Source organism: Copadichromis virginalis, linkage group LG7, assembly GCF_057382275.1.
Source record: "Copadichromis virginalis isolate Kocher_CV1m ecotype Utaka linkage group LG7, C_Virginalis_male_GT1.1, whole genome shotgun sequence".
NCBI classification, from domain to species: Eukaryota; Metazoa; Chordata; class Actinopteri; order Cichliformes; family Cichlidae; genus Copadichromis; species Copadichromis virginalis.
In genome coordinates, this window is record NC_140624.1 from 38,620,682 (window position 1) to 38,642,491 (window position 21,810).

The 21,810-nt window shown below is 40.7% G+C and overlaps 1 protein-coding gene across 1 annotated transcript in view; it reads left to right on the forward strand.

Moving 5' to 3' along the window:
• Positions 1-304: 304 nt before the first annotated feature.
• The window catches only part of lpar1 (lysophosphatidic acid receptor 1), a 40,815-nt gene continuing 19,309 nt past the window's right edge, over positions 305-21,810 (forward strand). The window contains exon 1 of the mRNA XM_085463312.1: positions 305-778. The gene's annotated coding sequence lies outside the window, so the exon portion shown is untranslated. The remainder of the gene's footprint in view (positions 779-21,810) is intronic.

Here is a 21,810-nt window from a genome sequence, read left to right on the forward strand (position 1 = left end):
CACTTGGATTATAGAGGGACATTTCAAGAAACTACTTAGTCTAAGCTGTGGGAATGGAGCAGACAGTGCTATGTGACGCTATGTGACGCACTCAGCTGTATTAAAGCTGCTTGTGTATTCTGTGCACTGTATTTCAGTGTGCAGCCATCACCGTGTTTGTAACTGTGTGTCATCCTGTTCTCTAAATAAAATTGCAATGTGCATGTAGTCCTGTCTTGATAAAAGATATGACATTTCTATCAGCGTGTCGGCTTGTGTGTGTGAGTGACGTCACATGCGGACAAAGGTCCCGTCCTGTGCAGTGTGTGTGGCAGTCTGTCGGCCAGAGAGACAGAGAGGGTGAGAGAGAGAGAGAGAGAAGGAGAGAGCCGCGCCAGCGCAGAGAGGCACGGAGACGAAGCAGAGAGCGCAAAGGCTTCGATATCTGGGGAGGGGAATTAAAACAACTTGCATTTTTGAAAAAAAAAACCAGCCAAAAAACAACAAAGCCACAAAACAAACAAAATCGGGACATAGCGGTGGGAAAATTTGACCGATCTTTCGCTTTTTTCCCCTGCACGGACATAAAATGAAAGGGTTACCTGGCTGCATGTTGGATTTTAAATCTTATATTACACCGCTGCGGCGTTGACTTCAGAGTTGCGCAGGCAGAGTCTGTATGAGTTGTCTGTTGGAGGAATTTTAGACACTCCGGATCAAACTTGAGTTGGACATCCAGGAACCAGTCAGGGAGTAAGCTAAACCACCTACCCACTGCTCTCACTGCATGCAGGACACTGTAAGTATTTGATATCTTATCCTCACTGTTGAGAGATTTCCCCACAATTTAACATTTGTTACATAGAGGGGGTACATGTATAGGTTTATGTGGACCGCTGTCTTACTATGCACATATGCCTAAGAGTGGGCATCTTTTCATAATCAAAAGTATACCTGCCACGTAGACGTGGCGATAGAGCAGTCAGTTCAGATAAAGGCTTTGATGGTATTAGCAGATGCCTGGAGCCCCTCAGCGCACCGTTATTTCAACGGGAGACGCGCAGTTGTGCGTCTATAGAGGATGTGAGAACAGGGACGCGGCTGGAATGAAGGACTTGTTGCGCCAGAACTGGGCTCTTTATCAAACTCTGGGATTGGAACAACACTTGTAAATGGGAGTGAGAGGAAAAAAATAAATGGGCGTTGGGTGTAGGAGTTTATAAAGGCTGACATCTGTTTAGATTTTCCACGCTGATCTCGTTATAGAGAATGTGTTCTTATGATCTTATTTTAGATTTCTTTATCGAATCTCTGCGTCTTCCTCCCCCAAATCAAATCTAAACTCATTCTAACCAGCATCGGTTATTCAAGAGAAAACACTTGTGCTGTCAGTGTGAGTATTACAGATGACCAAACCACCAGCAGCATGTTGAAGCATTTCTTGTAGTGCTGGCGTCTTTCCAAAGAAAACGCCTTGACTCTGTCTTCTGCCGGCAGGCGTCAATCCACCCTACTCAAGCCCTAAAAATCAACTGTAACTGTTACAATTTTAGCAGACTTTAGTAACACCTTCGGGAAACAAAGTGATTTAGTTATTTATCGAACACAAGATAGTTAAGTTTAACTGTATGAATTTAGGGTACACAGGCTTCACCTGTTATGGCAGAGATGGATAGCTCAGAGGTCCAACTTGTAGTCTAAAAGTCAAAAGGAGCAATAATTCCAACATCTTAAGACCAACTGGGATGGAATGCTTGGGGTTTTTTTTTTTTCATCTGACAGGTTCTGATCAGATGCTGTGTTGTTTGTCGGTTAGTCATAATAAGTCATGCATAACAAACTGGAGATAAATATACATGAAACAGCTCTTGTGGGGACCTTGCTGACTGTTATCGGACAAAAGCACGTCTTAAAAGCTCTGTTTCTGTTATTGGCACTGTGAAACACTCTTAATGGAAAAATCTGAATCTCCCTTGAGACCCATGGGACTTAATTTAGAACAGGTTTGCTCAAACTTTAACTTGCCCAACAATTAAGCTGAGTTAAGATGTTCTAGATGATATAGGGTGAAATGAAGCCATTGAGTTCTGTCCTTACTTGAGTTTTCTTAGTCAAAACTCCCCATGGCAAATTTCCATTTGAAGATGAACCATTTCACATCTATACAAGAGATAAAAAGGCATAACTGAGTACTTTTATGTTTCCTGAAAGAGCTCTTTTGAGCCACACACATCTGGTTTGTCATCAATCTCCACAGACCTCAGGGATGGATTTCTGTTACCTTAGCCTGGGTCATGCATTCAAATAAACACAGTTGGCTGTGTTCTTGCTTGGAAAGTGACAAAAGACTTCACAGCTGTGTTGCTGATGTGATGCGTTTTACTGGCTCCTTTTAGTTCCTGTTATTGGCAGTTTGCTCATTATATGCCTATTCCTTCTAAAGTATTATTATTGTTTTGAAGAATGTTATACACCCACCAAAAAACCTTGAAACTTGACCAGAAAAGTTTATTAAGTTCATGACCTTCCTTTTTTTTATCAAAGTTTCCACATGCACCCAAGATATGTGATAAGACCGCAGGGTTTCTGTGTCATCAAAGTAAATTTGAACTGATTGAGAAGGCCTGCTGTAAGGGAAAAAAGGTGCTTGATACATGCTGTCACTCCCTTTTGATGTTTCCTGATTAACACTAATTTGGGACTCAAATGGTGTCTCTGTGTCTGAGTGGGTGTGTTTATTTGTGTATTCACAAGAGAGAGTGAGACCACTGCTTACCTACCACCCGCTGTCACAGGTCTCAGGGGGTCTTTGATGCTAAAGAGAGTGATAGGACCATTAGCACTCCTGAAGAGAGATTTCAAATGACTTTGGCTGCATCCACACTAATGCGTTTTTGTTTGAAAACGCATAGTTTTCTCTCCGTTTTGGCCTCCCGTCCACACTGAGACGGCATTTTCCCCAAGGAAAACGCAGCGTTTTGAAAACGCTCTCGAAAACGAATACATTTCAAAACGGAGCTGTCCCTTCACAGTGTAGACACTCGAAAGCGCAGACTTTCTTAAACGATGATGCGTTTTAGTCATGTGACGCAGTCATGTGACCAATTAAACAAAGATAGCGGAGGGCATTGTACAGCAGTTGTTTTGATTGCTCTCAATTTTGACAGCCCTAAAAAAGATTACTATCAGTTTGTACATGCTCCAGATAGCTTTTCTTCAAATTCTTTAATTCTCACTCGCATTTGCGCATGCGCAGGACTGGAACGTAAGCGTTTTCAATGTGGACGCACAACTCTGTGAAAACGACTGAAAACGCTAGTGTGGACGCAGAGCGTTTTCAGACGAAAACGCCGTTTTCAAATCCATCCGGGCTAGTGTGGACGTAGCCTTTGAAGCGACTTTAATCATGGATTCGACATTCTCGACATTTCTTACAGCCTTAAGCAACCAGAATGAAAGATTTCTCTTTAATAGTTTGTTGAATATCGATTTAGTTTTATTTACTTATTTGATGGATAGTGTGGATAAGTTAGATTTTAATCTGATCATAAAAAAAACTAAGAAACAGGAGATCAATCCAACAAGCACAGTGGTTCAATTATTGTCATATATACAAAATCTCACATTTTTTGGACATTTCTTTTCTGGGAAATTCTTCAGTAGTGTAGTGAGCCACATAGTTCTTATTTACTGAACTAGGTCAATTTGTTCACTCTCGATATAGCTTATTTAAGTCATTCTCAAGTACTTATTTAAAAAACAACAACTGTATAAATCTGCTTTTTTTCATTTAGCATCATCTTATGGTAACAAAAATAACATTTTCAAGTAGCTGCAGCACTCTGTGACACACAAACCAAATTAATTTAGTGCAACATTTTACAACTTACACAGCTACTGTAGAGTGTTGTAAAATTAAGACATAACTCGGGAAGAGAGAAAGTGAGAGATGATAGTGTCATACAACAAGCAGGAAAAAAAAACAGATAAGTGTAAAAGACGTATGATGCCATTGTATTAAAAAACAGTTGATGATGATTTAAAGTGACAGTGTTTGAGTGCTTTTGTTGAATGATACTTTGTCTATATATAGATTTAGATATATATATATAGGCCACAAACATTTTTATTTACTAGTCAAGTGCACTTAAAATATGGGTAAAGCAAAGAGGCTCAGAGAAGCACCTCGGGTTCTTAGCCCTTAAAGTTGTTGTTGATAGATTTGATGGGGTTACAGAAACATACTCATCTGAAAGTCATTCCAGAGAAGTTGATTCTTTTGACTTCTGACCTCTTTTATCAAACTAAACAGAACTCCCATTGCAAAGACTTACTGTCTCCCCTGAAGATGACTGCTTTATGTTTCCCGTCATGAGCTTTGACGTCCATCAAAAGCCTGGGTTCTTGAAACATCTGTGTTGTGATTACTGGAACCCTGATTTTTCCTCCCCCTATTCTAAGGAACTGCATTCCACCCATTCTTACTCCATAGGTCCAGATTGTTTCCACATTAATGCAGCAACCTGCATGAATGTGTGAGCAGTTGCTGCAGAAAAGAAATTTCTTCAAGGGCCATTTAAACAGGGAAGTAATTCAAAATAGGCTGTTCACAGCTATAAAAAATATACACAAGATAGAACAAATAGTTATAAATGGTTTTAGAATCACTGATACTCTCTCTGAAGTTATCTTGACTTTTACTTACATACACATGCATTCTTATTAACATGAATTACAGATATTATGCTCCTCAGTGTCTGCACAGTCTTTGAACATTACTGTGAAGTTAATTAATCAAAATTTAAAAAATGATGCAATAAGGACCTTAAATCTAAAATGAATACAGTAGTTGTGATATATTTTATTATCAGTTACTGTCAATAACATAAACAATATCTGAAAATATCTCTCAAACTTCAGCTTGTTCTTGGTTCTGGGATCAAGTAATTATAGCTGTATATCTCATCTTCTGAAAACATTACCTTTGGCTTTTAATAGATAGACTTTGATAGAATTTGCTCATAACTACTTATTTGGAAGCAGTCGTTTGTTTTTCTCAATGTATGTAGCCATTTCTTCTGTTTATCCACAGGGAGGTTTGTTGCCATCTTCTACCTTTACAATTCATTTTTTTACCTTAGATAAATGGAAAAAAGAAATTGTGGTTTTGACAGGAAACTGACAGCTGTCAGATTAACACTACTGTGGTTGCATGGCTACAGTGATACACAATGAATGTTGTTTTGGGAAGTAAATATATTTGATGTTAATGTAGTTACTGTATATTCCAAACGAACTTCAGATAACGTCATGGCATGCTGGAAACATTCATAAATATTTAAAGAAAGCAGATTTGCACAGTTTGGTAAATCTATACACAAACTGCTCACAACTATCAGTGTGTACATATTATTATGCTGTCATCATGTAAGGTATTGTTTTTTCAATCCACAGTTTAGCTGGTGCTAACAGAAAAGAAAATGGACCCAATATTTACCCAGAAAGATTACATGAATTAGGTTAGAATACACAATCACTTGCACAAAGGGTAGATGTGTATTTACTGCAAAGTGTTTTGGATGCATACAGTACATGTTTTGGCTCTCCAAAATATGGAACAGTCATATTATGTTACCACTTTACTTACAAGTTCTTCTTTATTGAGAGGCAGGCTTTAAGGGCTTAAAAGGATAATGGTCAGTGTGACCAAAAGCCAAGTGTTCATCCATGTGATGTTTACATTGTCAGGAGCTCAACCCACAATGGTGCAGTACTGTAGGCTCGTGCTGCCAGACACTGGACCACATCAGTTAGAGATAAACACATTTAGTGGCTCTAATGCTAACATGGTTCAAGACATAGACCCTGCACTTACCACTTATTTCTCTAATGACCACTCATTAACTTCCTTGTAACAGATCATGTGTGGCTTTGAGGCAGAAGACGGTTAAAATCATCTGAAAGGTGTCCGTCATGCATGAAAGAAAGAGGAACTGAGAAACACCATAATGAGGAAATAATTTTTCAACCCAGCACAAATCATGACTCTTTCTGGGGTTCTGTATTAGTATGATTATTTGGTTCTGTACTTCACCACGCTCTTTTTGAAGTGAAACAATGACACTAACCCTTTTTTCAGATGTTACATAGCATTTTAAAGTAGTATAATTCAATGCAGTCGAAGAGTGAAATGCTCTTTTAAAACAATGCAATGAGGTCTTTAGAATATGAGGAGCCCTGCTTATTCAAGACTTTGTATGTAATCAGAAGGAGTTTAAATTGAATTTTGAATTTAACAGGGGGCCAATGAAGAGAAGCTAACATATGAGAAATATTACCTGTCTTTTTTGTTCCTGGTAGTGATACTTTGTACAAAAACTTAATGTTTCATTGTATTTCAAAGGACATATTTTGATTGAAATGACTCCCACATTACTCATAGTGTTACTGGAAGTATCTAATCAGCCAAATAGATGGCAGCAAATCAAACATGCTGACATAGTCAAGATAACCTGCTAAAGTGAGCATCAAAATTGGGAAGAAAGGTCAATGAAGTGACTTTGACTGGTAAATGGCCTGTATCCACCAATTCACACACAGGTGATGGTAAGCTACATTGTAGCCACAGCCACCCGGTGGCGCACTGACATTGGCGAGGCTGCCGGACACTGGCGCCACCGGGCCCTCTGACCACCACCAGTAGGCAACGGGTGAAGTGTCTTGCCCAAGCCGGGGCTCGAACCGGCAACCTTCCGATTACAAGGCAAACTCCCAACTCTTGAGCCACGATCTCCCCACAACGAATGTGGTTGTTGGTGTCAGATGAGTTGGTCTGAACATTTCCGAAATTGCTGATTTACTGGGATTTTCCCGCACAACCGTTTCTACTGTTTACAGAAAATGACCCAAGTAAAAGAATATATCCAGTGTGTGGTAGATGACTGAGTTGATAGGAAATGAACAGAAACTCCAATAACCCTTTGTTACAACTGAGATATGAAGATACTCATTTCTGAATGCACAACACATCAAACCTTAAAGGTACCATACCAAATGTCCATCCTGTGTGCTTATAATAGGAACCAGGCCTCCAATTCAAATAAGGCTTACCAAAATTGGACAATAGACGATTGTAAAAATGTTACCTAGTGTGATAAGTCTTAATTTCCCCTGGATCATTTCAATGGTAGGGCCAGACTTTTCTCTTAAAGCCTTTTATGACCATGGTTTACCAATCTTCCAGTAGGATAACACTCCATGCCACAAAGCTCAAATCATTTCAAACAGGTTTCTTGAACATGACAATGAGTTTACTGTACTCAAATAGTTTCCACAGTCACTGGATCTCAATCCAACAGAGCACTTTTGTGATGTGGTGGAATGGGATATTCCCATTATGGATGTGCAGCTGAAAAATCTGTACCAGTTGTGTGATGCTATCATGGTACTTTGGACCAAAATCTCTGAGGAATGTTTCCAGGACCTTGTTGAATCTCAGCCATGAAGGATTAAGGCAGCTTGGAAGACAAAATGGGATCTGGTATCCAATAAAAAAGGTATCCAATGAGCATACACAGATGAAGATACAGACATATGCATACATTTATGCATATGTAAATCTAGATATATACACAAATTAATCATCATTTCAAATTATGACCACATGCACACATTTGTTTTTATTCAGTGCAGTGCATTAATGGTTTTGACAGGCCAGGTTATTAAAGTGATGAATTTGAAGAACACTTTTGAGTCAAACCCTGAAATCTCTGCAGACGACACTGACGCAATCCCATATTGCATCTGAGCTCCGGTGATGTAATTTGTGGAATCTGGCTCTAATAGTGCAATTTCATTAGAGAACATGCCTGTTAATAAAATCCAGAAAAAAAAACCAAACAAAAATAAAAACAAACTGATACATATGGTAGTGACTGTTTAGGTAAAAAAAAAATGTAATCCAGTCATTGTTAAATACTTCAGTTATTATAATAAAACCACTTGTTATAAATGGTTCTTAGACTGTTTTAAATGCATTCATACAACCGTCCATCAATTATTCATCTATTTTAAGCATCTTTTTCTTTCTTTTACAGTTTCTTTTTAAAATATATCTTAAACCACTGTAAGAAGGAGGATTTTTAATAGCAGATTCCCCTTTTTATGCCTTCTAGCATAAAGATTTGCTCTACCTAAACATGTGGGACAGATGAGAAAGATCTTAAAGTTAATAATTTGAGTTACATGACAGTTCCAAAATGAAAAGCTGCATTATATGCCACCACATAGATAATAACTAGTGAGTTGGATTTTGGTTGTCACTAGACTTTCCAAAGCTATGATCCCTGTGAGAATTTATAGCCAAATTAAAACAGCTTTTATATGTTATTTATGATTCTGCTCATTATTTAGAAATAACAAATTGCTGTCAGTGGCTTTGGAAAAACCGAAAGCCACTGTGAAACCGAGCCGCCTCTCTCTATGTAATTTAGAAGTTAACTCCTTCTCCTTGTGAAATGAAACATTATTTTGTCAGTGCATCCAGGAGTAACCGTTCCCAATGTGCTTCTGTTGGTGGTGTGATGAAACGCTGCTCCTTGAAATGCCTGAAATATGATTTTTCATCTTTTAAAATGCACTATTTGTTTATTTATTTTACTGCCATAATGTTTTGGTAGAAAATTCTGTTCAATATTATGTATAGTATACTCGATATATTTAGCCTATCACTGTTTAGTGTGGTTTTTGTCACTAAAGAATATTGTGTATGTTTGAAGCTCCTACATTTTCTAAATGCATTCATATCACTACCAGAGAGCTCTTTTTGAGATAAAAAAAAGCAACAATTAAAGCAAGCCAACAATGTTGGTTATGTATTTCACTACTGAATTGCATTCTTGTTTATTTATGCAATTGTGGTGCTTGATTACACTAATAGTCCTACAAAGGTGTAGTATTCTATTCTATTCTATTCTATTCTATTCTATTCTATTCTATTCCAGTATAATGACCATTTGGGGCCATGTGTGCTGTGATGGAAGTGGTTCGAAGGGTATCATCCTCTGATGAGCTGTGAATCAGCCGGTCACGCCTGCAGTCACTCATGACTCAACACAGGCTCTCAATCCAATCCTTGTTCCGAGTTCTGTCGGTACGCAGCAACTGTTTGAGTGTATGTGCAAGTGTGTGCGTGTGTGTGTGGTTTGTAATGATAAAGATAAAGTTAGAGAATGAAAGCCTATGTGGCTGAGTGTTTGTGTGCATGCTAGCTTGTAGAAGCCCTGCGTCTCTGCTTTCTGGGGTGGGAGAGATGGAAACAATGGTCACATTGTGTGGAGAGTTGGCAAAGATGGGAGGAGGGAGCTGGAGGAAAAGACGCAGGCAACAGGAGAGGAAATCTGAGAAGAAAAAGATTGCAGAAGATGAGCACAAGGGCAAAGAGGAGAGGGGGACACAGAGGTGGAAAGAGAAAAGGAAAGAGATTTGGAGGTGAGGGATGGAAGAACCGTGGGAAGTTATGAGACTTTTTGGTTTCAGTTTCATGTTTGAGTTGAACATGGATTAAACACACATTTAAAATTCCCAATAATCAAGCTGCAATCAAATATTTCCTATAGATAATCTAAAATGCATTGAAATGTAGAAAAAAATACTTTTTGAACCCATTTGAAGTACATTTCCAAACATATGGGTAGCCTTGCATAGTGATTCATACCATATACCATGATACATAGTATGAAATAAAATTCCTCCATTTTAGTCATTTTTGATCAATATGTAGTTGTTACATCCTGTGAGGCTGTGGGAGTGTGTGGGGTGTTTGCCCGCTCTCCCCGCCTCTTCCTCTCTTGCCACTCCTACCCCCTCTGTCTCTCTCACTCTCCTCTCTCCCCAGGACACAGCTGCTTTTGATTAGCCTCGTTTGCCACCTGACTCCAGTCAGCAATCACCTCTGAGGCTATTTAAACTGGGGATGAGTGGTGAGCAGGGTGTTTTTTTTTTCCCTCTGTGGTGCGACACGGTTTTTGTGCTAGGTTTTGGACAGACAGCCGCCTTCTGACTAGTGAGTAGATGGGCTTGTGGGCCCTGAGAGTGTCTCCCTGTGTTAAGGAGTAGGGTAGGAAGTGTGGGAAGTGCCTCCCATTTTTGTTTAGTAGTCTACTTGTCTTTTGTTGCTGCGAGTGTTTCCTTTGTTTCTTTGGCATTATTGGTAAAACGGCGTTGCCAGCTCTTTAAGTTAATGTCGTTTGTAATAAACCTATATCATTTGTAATAAAACTATATTAATACAGAACAACTCTGTCTGTTTTCCTTTTCATTCTGTTTCTGGACTCATTTGTTACTGGTCCCCTCACTCGCATGCCTAGACCCCTTCGGGGGGAACGTAACAATGTGGGGGCTCGTCCGGGATCTGAATGGAAGGAACAGCAATTGAGTTTTAGGGAGTTGTTTGCCGGTGGCCTGTTTAGTTGTATGGTATCTGCTGCGCTCTCTCTCCAGTTAGCAAAGGGGAGTGTCTAGCTGAGCGTAAGCTCCTCTTTCAGGCACTCATTTTTTATTTTGCCTTTATTATTTTCGGAGTAATCCCGGGTGGGGATTAGTTCTCTGTCGGGGGTAGGCTTGTCGGTGCTTTGTGCACTTGATGCTTAGCCTTTAAAGTTGCCTTGAGCCTGGTACACTCCAGAAGCTAACTAGGCTGAAATTTTAGTAGGTAGGTCTGGGGAGAGGGTCGGTGGTATTTTTATTTATTGGTTAACCTGCGGCCACACATTTCCCACCTGAGTTTTGGAGGTGGTGTTTCTTTGTTGTTATTGTTAGCCTCAGGTAGTTTTTGTTTTAGATTTAATGGCTACCTTTGATATTGCTGTGTTTAAGGAAAACCCCTCGCTTGGGATAGTGGCCTTGCCAGTGTCTGCCAGTCCACTTGAGCATGGTGTAGCATCTCAGCCTGTTCCGCAGGTGGCAGCTCAAGCTGTAGGTCCATTGGTGTCTACACCTGTTGCTCAGGGGCTGCCTGAGGACAAAGCCATGACATTGCCTCGCTTCGAACCTCTCTCCATTGAATCAAGTGTAGGCTGGAAGCAGGATGCTAAGCTCCGTGTACGCCTGGCTCGTCTCCAGTTGGAAAAGGAGGATCGTGAGAGGGAGTTCCAGCTAAAGGAGTTGGAGCTTAGGCGTTTAGACGCAGAGCTTGCCAGAGCCAGGGAGGTCGAATTGAAAAAGGTGGAGGTGGAGGCGGAGACAGCTGTTAAGTTGCGACAGCTGGAACTCCGGCAGGCTTCTCTTCCTCCGACTGCCTCCATTCGTCAGGCAGACACACCATTTGATGTAGGGAAAAATAGTCGTCTGGTTCCGGTGTTCCATGACACTGAGGTCGACAGCTACTTCGAGTCGTTTGAACGAATAGCCACGGCCTTGCACTGGCCACGGGATTCGTGGGCCATTTTGCTCCAATGTAAGCTGGTAGGTAAGGCTCAAGAAGTTTGTTCCTCATTGTCAGCTGAGGACAGCTTGGACTATGACAAGCTGAAAATTGCTATCCTGCTGGCTTATGAGCTGGTCCCAGAAGCCTATAGGCAGCGTTTCCGGGGGTTGAAAAGGGGACAGGGTCAGTCTTATCTTGATTTCGCCAGGGGAAAAAGGTGTTCTTTTTGATCGGTGGTGTGCCTGCAAAGCCACTGACCTGGCTTTGATCCGGGAACTAATGCTCATAGAGGAATTTAAGAACTGCATTGCTGAGCGCATCGCAGTATATATTAATGAACAGAAGGTTTCCTCGCTACAGCAGGCTGCGACGCTGGCTGATGAGTTCGCGCTCGTCCATAAAACCAGTGTCAGTAGGTATGACTGGCGCGATGCCCCAGTGAAGGCTAGCAAGGTGCCAGTTGCACCGCACCCAAAGACTGAGGTATTTGGGTTTCGTCCCAAGGCAGACCGAAAGTGTTTTTTCTGTTTTTAAGTCTGGCCACTTGATCGCAGATTGTGACGCTTATAAACGGAAACAGTCTCGACTTCACGTAAACCAAAAGGGGTCAGGCTGATTAAAACCATGCCTCCTGTCAGTAGGCCCCCCTCCCCTGAGACCCCGGATGAGTGTTTTAAGCCCTTCATTTTTTAAGGGGACAGTTTCGCTTTCTGGTAAGACCGAGGATAAGCGTGAAGTGACCATTCTGCGTGATACTGGTGGTTCACAGTCCCTCATACTAGCTAGTGTGCTTGAATTTAATGAGAAGTCTGACTGTGACTCTAGCATCATCGTAAGAGGTGTTGGGATGAGTTTTGTGCCTGCTCCCCTCCATCGTATTTGGGTACCGAGTGAGCTGGTGAGTGGTTCCTTCTCAGTGGGTGTGCGGCCTTCTTTCCCAATTAATGGGGTGGATTTTATAATGGGAAATGGTATCGTGGGCACTTGTGAAGGCTCAGAAAGAAGACCCTTCATTAGTTAAGTGTTTTACCGCTGCAGCTCAGGATAAGGGTGGTGAGGGGAGCAAGAAGCAGACATTTTTCGTTTGGGAAGGTTTATTGATGCGCAAGTGGACCCCAAGGCCTGGAGAAGACTGGAGCGCAGTGCGGCAGATGGTGGTTCCGACAAGTCTGCGGCGGCATGTGCTACAGTTAGCACATGATCATGCATGGTCAGGTCATTTGGGTGTCACTAAAATGTATGACCGTATACTGCAGCATTTCTTTTGGCCGGCAATGAAAGCAGATGTAGTGCAGTTTTGTAACACCTGTCACACTTGCCAGCTTGTGGGTAAACCAAACCAGACGGTGCCCCCCGCCCCTCTACGTCCTATCCCTGCTGTCGGTGAACCATTTGAGCATATCCTGGTAGACTGTGTTGGCCCCTTTCCAAAGACGTGGGCAGGGAATCAGTTCTTGTTAACCATAATGTGTGTGTCCACTCGATTCCCCGAGGCAATTCCGCTGTGGAGAATCACTACAGCAAGCATTACCAAAGCACTAGTCAAATTCTTTACCACCTTTGGCCTCCCGAAAACTGTGCAGACAGATCAGGGTACCAATTTCATGTCCAGGGATTTTAAACAGACTTTACAGTCCTTTGGAGTTTCTCATTCTGTGTGTAGTGCTTATCACCGAGAGTCACAAGGTGCACTTGAGCGGTGGCATCAAACTCTCAAAGCAATGTTGAGTAAATATTGCCATGACACAGGAAAAAGCTGGGATGAAGGGGTCCCTTTTGTATTGTTCGCTATACGTGATGCGAAGCAGGAGTCTTTGGGGTTCAGCCCAGCTACCCTGGTGTTTGGACATGATGTGCGGGGTCCACTAAAGGTGCTGAAGGAGAGTTTTCTCAGCGGTTGTGTGCCTAAAACTAATGTGGTGGGGTTTATAAAAACATGCAAGGACAGGTGCCAACGGGCTACTTTGTTAGCAAAAGAGGCTCTCTGTGTATCCTAGGCAAACATGAAAAAAACTATTTGATCAAAAAGCAGTGGAAAGACAGTTCCAGCCTGGGGACAAAGTTCTTGTGTTGCTGCCTGTGCCTACTTCTGCCCTCATGGCTCGTTTCTCAGGCCCCTATGTGATAGTGAAAAAAGTGTCTGACACCAACTATATTCTCAACACCCCAGAACACAGAAGGAAGACTCGCCTATGCCATGTTAACATGTTGAAACCATACCAGAGACACCAGCATGACAGAATCACCAGACACTGCTGGGACAGCTGTCCCTGGTTCAGTCCCTGTTACCCTGCCAAGTGTAGAAGTTAAGGGTGATGATGATCTGGGTACCCTTTCTGAGGGACAGCAATGTGGGCGGTTGTCAAATTCTGTTTTGTTTTTTTTTTAGCTAAGGCCGAGGCCAACCTGTCTCACCTTCCTCAGTCCCAGTGTAAAGATGTACTTGACTTGTTGCACTCCTACCCGTCTCTCTTTAGTGACGTACCCTCACGTACCAATGTTTGTGAGCATGACAGTGATGTTGGAGACGCAGCCCCAATCAAGCAGCATGCATACCGTTGCCCCATCGCCAAACGTGAGGTGATGAAAAAGGAAGTTGAGTACTTAGTAGAAAACGGCTTGGCACAACCTAGTTGTAGCCCCTGGAGCTCCCCATGTCTACTAACGCCTAAGTCTGATGGCACACCCCGTTTCTGCACAGATTATCGGAAGGTAAACGCTGTAACGGTCTGACTCTTTTCCGCTTCCTCGTATGGAAGACTGCATCGACAGCATCGGCCCTGCCAAATTCATCACCAAACTTGATCTCCTTAAAGGCTACTGGCAGGTGCCTCTCACTTCCAGAGCTTCAGATATTTCTGCATTTGTCACCCCTGACCACTTCATGCAATACACAGTAATGGCCTTTGGCATGAAAAATGCCCCAGCTACCTTTCAACGTCTGATGCAGTTGGTGTTGGGAGATGTGCCCCAGTGCAATGTGTATCTAGATGATGTAGTGCTATACACAGACACGTGGGCAGATCATATGTCCCTTCTGAGGACAGTGTTTCGGCGGCTAGCCGAGGCCTCGTTGACCCTAAATCTCTCTAAGTGTGAGTTTGGTAAGGCGACTGTCACTTACCTAGGTAAGCAGGTGGGGTTTGGACAGGTCCGCCCAGTGGAGGCGAAGATTGCTGCAATCCTGGACTACCCGAGTCCAGCCACCAGACGGAACTAAGGCGTTTCCTAGGTATGACCGGATATTACCGGTGTTTCTGTAAGAACTTTTCTGTGGTCGTGACTCCGCTGACCAAACTGTGTAGCCCAAATGTGCCTTTTGAATGGTCAGTGGAGTGCCAGCATGCCTTTGAGTCGGCAAAATCTCTCCTGTGCAGCACCCCTGTGTTGGCGGCTCCTAACTTCTCTTGACCCTTTATGCTAGAGGTCGATGCCAGTGCCGCCGGAGCAGTTCTACTGCAGGATGATGAGGAGGGTGTGTGCCATCCGGTCTGTTATTTCTCTGCGAAGTTCAAACACCATCAGCTGAACTACTCTACCATAGAGAAGGAAGCCTTAGCTCTGCTTCTAGCTCTGCAGCATTTCGAAGTGTATGTGGGCTCCAGTGCTTCCCCGGTGACCGTCTTCACAGATCACAATCCCCTGGTTTTTCTGAACTGGATGTACAACCACAACCAGCGACTGATGCGCTGGGCACTCCTGGCCCAGGATTATAATCTGGTGATCATACACAAGAAAGGTACTGACAATATAGTGGCTGATGCACTCTCACGCAGCTCGCGATAAGGTGTTGTTGTTGTTGTTGTTTTGGTAGAGCTTTAATGTAAGGGAGGGGGGGAATGTTACATCCTGTGAGGCTGTGGGAGTGTGTGGGTGGAGTGTTTGCCCGCTCTCTCACTCTCCTCTCTCCCCAGGACACAGCTGCTTTTGATTAGCCTCGTTTGCCACCTGACTCCAGTCAGCAATCACCTCTGAGGCTATTTAAACTGGGGATGAGCTGTGAGCAGGGTGGTTTTTTCCCTCTGTGGCGCTACACGGTTTTTGTGCTAGGTTTTGAACAGACAGCCGCCTTCTGACTAGTGAGTAGATGGGCTTGTGGGCCCTGAGAGTGTCTCCCCGTGGTGAGGAGTAGAGTAGGAAGTGTGGGAAGTGCCTCCCATTTTTGTTTCTTGTCTTTTGTTGCTGCGAGTGTTTCCTTTGTTTCTTTGGCATTATTGGTAAAACGGCGTTGCCAGCTCTTTAAGTTAATGTCGTTTGTAATAAACCTATATCATTTGTAATAAAACTATATTAATACAGAACAACTCTGTCTGTTTTCCTTTTCATTCTGTTTCTGGACTCATTTGTTACTGGTCCCCTCACTCGCATGCCTAGACCCCTTCGGGGGGAACGTAACAGTAGTTTATAAAATGCAACCTACAAACTGTGGAAAACAGCTAGTTAGCTTAGCAGTAGAATAGGTGCAAAGTAAGGGTCAACAGCAACTCACTCAGACTATGTGAAGTCTCTTTATATTGCAAGTGTATATAATATTTTAATAGCTGACATTGTTAATGTTAGAAACTGGAAAAGAGGGAAGGTGTTCACTTACTACTGTGAGGTACGCATTAAATAAACATATAGAGAAGAGCCTTAGCTCATGAACCCCTTGCAAGCTTTCAAAGAAGACATTTTTTTTATCACTTTCATATGTTTCCTGTGTCTCATAAATCATTCACATCAAAGTACAATTTGAAAAATGCTCCACAGGATTCATTTTATGTACCAAAAATAGTTAGACATTTTTTTTAATCATGATTTCACCCCAGCTGTGTGCTAAATGACTCCCTTTTCTCTTTCTGATAATTTATGCTTCTCTGCAATCATTCTTACATGTTTCGTGACTTTTTATGAAAATCTTTTTCTCAAAGTTAAAAACCTCAGAGCCAGGAGCTCACTCTGGAGTACAACACTGATAAACTGCAGGGATCCTGTTTGGAACATTAGCTTTTTTTAGTGTGTGACCTCACATATAAACAAGCTTCAAATGGTCATATTTCTGTCTGAATTCCAAAGCTAGAAGATGTATCATTTTCTCCATAAAAAGAAAAGAGAAGTTTCACGGTGAAATGCTACATCAATGAGACTCATTCAAGAAAGAGACAATTTGTAGACTACAATACTTCATATACAGCCTTTTATTGCACATGTGAGTTATAGATCACTATGGGTTAAACAATGTATGATACATAAAAATTTTCTTCTCTTTCATGAGTTCCATGAAGGCTATATGTTGCTTAGCATGGAATCCCAGATCAGTGATTGGTCTCAACGTGTGTCTTTCTTAAAGGTATTTCTCTCAGGGGTGCATTTCAATAACAGCAGCCAGAAGGCTGGATGATGCATTTTCAATAGAGTGGGAACAGACTCTACTGTTAAGTGTTTAGTGGACTTCTTGTCTGGCAGTGACTGAAGTTGGTTTATCGCGGCACTTGTCAGAACAGTGGTTAAAAAAGTGCAAAATACATTCACAAGCAACATTTGTTTTGGAGCCAATTAAAAACAACAACAACAACAAAGCAAAAAAGAAAAACCCCAACAAAACAAAGTATCAAATTTGCTCAGCTGATGAGCATGAGGCAGTGATGCATAAGAACTCAACTTACAGTGGATAGCTCTTCACATAATCCAATCATAATATGCTCATCTATGAACTCGCAGCCACTTCAGTTCAATAATGATCAGCACAATAAACCAAGTATAACACAAACAAATGGGTAGTAAAAGGATGAGAAACAAGATGATTTTTGCATATTTGTTATTTGACAAGCTGATATATGCATAGGTTTCAGGCAAGTATTTCTCTCAGAAAATATCAGAGTGAACCACGTGTGGTCGGAGAGGACATGTAAAATTTCCATTTTCTGATACAAGAAAAAATTCTTACTTTAGAAAATGAGTAAGTTCTTCAGATGATGCAGCTCAGATGGAGTTTAGCATTAGGACTGCATTATTATTCTGCTGTATAAATCTCAAATCTGTGTGTCACAGGTGAAGACAGCACAAAGCAGCAATATTTAGAATCAGATCCTGACCAGTCTGCTGTTATTAAACTTAGAATTTTGTAAGTGGACGCTTTTTTCTGTGCGTGCTATGTGAAGTTTTTTATTAAAGTCAAAGGAAAGAATTTGACACAACCAGCTGTTTGCAACAAGCTAGACTAGACACTAAAATAACAAGTATTGAGGAGCTCAGATATGGAGGATTGCATCTAAACATGAAGTGCAAAGTGCAAATGACTTTATGTATTTTTTTGGTAACAATGGTAACAACCTGATAACAACCTTCATTTAATTTACATTTTCCTGCAAATGTAAATATAAAAGGCCAGTAGAAAAATCGCTAAATTGACAAAATCTTCTCTTTTATCTTGACAGAAAAGAGCCGTGTTAGCACAAACTGTTAAAGAAAATCAACACCCAAGAATTATTTCTTTATAGTCCTCATGCTTAGTGTAGTTCAAAAGCAAAAGCAGAGGCCGAGCGCTTGATGTGTCTGCCAGGAAACTGTGGTTTGCTTCCTGTTTGGAAGCTTTGACTTTTTGAACTTTGTTTTGCTTGGTTTTCACTTGCTGATTTGTTTGATTTGAACTCACTTTTTTCACTTCAGACACTAAAAGCTACTTAGATTTAGTAAAAGATTGTGGTTTGAGCTCACAGCATTAAGTCAACACATTGAAATATGGCATTTGCCTAGTGTATCTGACAGATGTAACAGATCTGCGTGACTATTACCTAAACCTGGTCCACAGCCACTCGTGTGAAAAGACGCCCTGTGTGTAATTTGGAGAAAATGACAGATTTAATGTCCTTGCAATGAGAATGGGCTGGATAAACAATTTACTATGTAGCACATGCTGACATAGCAGTCCTGATTCAGTGCTTTTCTACTAATACCATAAAGTGTGTTAACAGATTTAAATGCCATGAGCCCGTTTCTATTACAGCTAACCTAAAGCAAAGTGTTGAAGATTTCCATAAATCTTTTAATAGTAATAAAAAAAAGTCTATGGTCCTTTGTTTACCTCATTTCAAGCTATAGCTTCCATTGTATGTGGTACTGAATGCATATTCTAGGAACCGTGTAGTTTTGTGATTGAGCATTAGTATCTCAATTTTTCAAAGGTGAAAAATTATCTCACCCTGCAAGGCTGCATCATTTATTGTCAATTTAGCACTTTGTTGTAGCGTGAATAAGTAATGGTGAAGAACAACTAGCCCCTATGCATGTGTCAGTTAGGCGTACATTGACAATATACGGATGTAGCCTTGCTGTTGATCCTTGAGTAATGACCTCACATCTATGGATTCCAGGGTGGTCCTTTCATAGCCTGTTAGACACTTACACACACAAAACACACACTGAGTCTCTCACTCCGCACAGCCAGACTTTATCACACATTACTAACAAGCATGAAGAGTGTGTCGACACACACTTGGGCACAGTGAGCATTTTGTTCTCTTCTACACACTTCCCAAACGTTCCTCTCTTGCTCTCAAACACATTTAAATTCTTGAAAAATAAGTCACTGCACTGTTCTTTGTGTTGTTCAGGAACAAAAAACGAAATTCCCCTCATTCTATGTCCTTTTTCTTACACAGTCTTGTACAATATTCAGCTATCAACTGTTGTATGCAGATACATACACAATGACAGGATCTCCTTCCACAGGCTCCGAAGGTCTGATGAAAGTGAGAGGTCACTGACACTTCCTCCACTTTCTTTTGATAATGACTTGTCTCAGGCATCTAATGCCCTGTTGATTGCTCCCTCCAGACATTTAATGGCCATAAACTGCAGACGACGACATGGGCATCTGCTGTTGTCATTGTAAATGGAGACTCGATCCCTGTGACTTTCTTTTAAATTAGTGTTGCTGCTGTCATTTAGTTGTTCCTCATAATGCCTCTTCTTATTGCTGACTGACTGCCTTACATGAGCAATGATTAAAATCTTAATAATTAGATGCAGGAATGATACTGTCACTTCTTTAAGAAAAAAACCCAAAAAACTTCCACAGACACCAAAAGGAAATAACACACCCATTACAAACAGGAAAGGGGGGAGTATTGCAAATTTAGCAGTTTGCTTCAAAAACAGATGTGTTCTTTATTTTCACATGTCCTAATAACACTCTTTTGCAATGAGGCCATACAGCTTTCTATTTAACCCTCTGGGGTCCAGGGTAAAATTAGCTGTTTTTGACTACTTTTGATTTGACCTCTACATTTCACCTTTTAAAACTGTTTATCTTGCCTTGTTTGGTATCATTCTTTTCAGCACAACCTCACATATCTGAATTTGGAGTTATGGTTTCATTTTGACATAATGTATTAGCACAATTGATCTGAATTCAGACAAAAAACTTAAAATCAGAGTAGAAAAAAGTTATATTTCTTACTGTAAGAACCACAAATATGTTTAACGAATCATTTTCAAAACTTGAAATGCAAATACAAATTGTACATTTTTTAAAATTGGTCATGTGATTTTGATGCCCTGGCGCATCCGTGGACCCCAGAGGGTTAAATGAATCCTGGTTTTAAAAAACTCAAACAATGCAGTTTCCTTACAGGGCTGGACACTGCACATTACTACACTGAAAATGATTTGCTCGCTGGCCTCAGTATACTATAAACCTCTGCAAGTCATCTTTTGTTGTCAGTCCTTTTAAAATGTTAGTCCTTGAATGATTTCCTTATATTATTTATTTTAAAATTTTTATATTTTAATTTTTGTATGGAAGAACTATGCAGGTTAATTAAAAAACCCTCTTTATTAACAATAATATATTTATTTAAAGAGTGCTTTCCATCATAGTCCTTTAGAAAGCACAGACCAGAGCTAACAGAGCTAACTACAACTTAATCTAAGCTGGCAGCAGTGAATGTAAAGAGTAGTAAAACTGGAAAACTTGTAATCTATACTGTCATTGTTGTGTATTTGGAACTCCCTAAATAAGCCATATGTAGTGCACTGACCAGGCTCTGTCCATGACTGCGCTGCAGCAAACAAGCACTGCACTATAGTAATCATGAATGAATGGCTCTACCTTGCTAAGGGGCAAAACAAATCCTGTTTTTTCTGGCTTTTTCGACTTTCAAGAAGAATGTTATGCAGATATAAAGTCTGCTCTTGCATAAATAGGAAGCCAATTAAGAGAGGCAAAGCGCAGAAGTATAATGATCATATTTAGATGAACCAGTAAGAATGCAAGCTGCTGCATTCTAAACCACGTTCAGACCTCTAACATACCTCTTCTTTGGGTATCCTAATAGTAAAGCAATACAATAATCCAAACTAGATGCACAAAGGCATAAAATAGAACCTCATCATATTTGAACAACAAAATATGTCTGATTTTAGCAAAACTTCTCAGGTGAAAGAAAGCCATTTGAATGAATAAAAAGGGTTTTCTTAAACAATAAATAAATAAAAATAAATAAATGCTTTCTGTCCATCCATGTTTTAGTTCAGTAATACTTAAATTTTAAAACCATCTTTTCACCAAAATTAACAGGCATATCAATTTCCTCCAGAAATTGGTGTAAATAATTGTAGATCATCAGCATAACAATGGAAGACAATCTCAAAGGACCTAGTGAGTTTACATATTGGTGGTTAATGTAGTGAAAACAGCTGTGAACCAAGGTCCAAGGGTTCCATAATTAATCAGTTGCCAAAGAGTTTCATAAGTCTCTCCACGAGTGTATTAAATGAGCTGTATTAACACAGGGAATGATCGTTGCTTACACATAGACAAAACCATTAAAAAAAGCAAAACAAAACATTGGTAAATAAGCATGTCTGAAAAAGGAGGCCCTACTTTCCAACGCTGTCTGGTTAGTGTTTGGAAATTAAGAAGCAGATACATCCCGTAGGCCTGAAACAGTCCAGTACTAGCTATAATCCAATACTGCTAATACAATGTACCACTGCTATTTTAGTAAACAAAATAACATTTTACTGGTGCTTCAGGCAAATATGGCTGCAGCTGGAGTTCTTTATTGGTCTTTAAGAAAATAAAGATAAATAAATAAAATGAAATCTAAATATCCAGAAAAGTATTTTCTTTAACTGGTTTCAACTTTAAGCAAACAGCTTTAAGTTGCCATTGGTGCACTGCAACGTCTAATACACACCTAAGCAATGTACGTATATCACACACTGCTCATTTTGCTGCCATCATTCTGCTGTTTATACCAAACTTATACTTTAACGCATGAGTCACTATGGAACAATTGCACAGTCTTGAGAAAATTATTGGTTAGACCTGCAGGTTTTCGCTCTCCATTATATAACATTCAGAAAAGCAAATTACCAAGTTGAGTTGCAGAATTTGAACAAATAGCTTTGGCAAGCTTAAG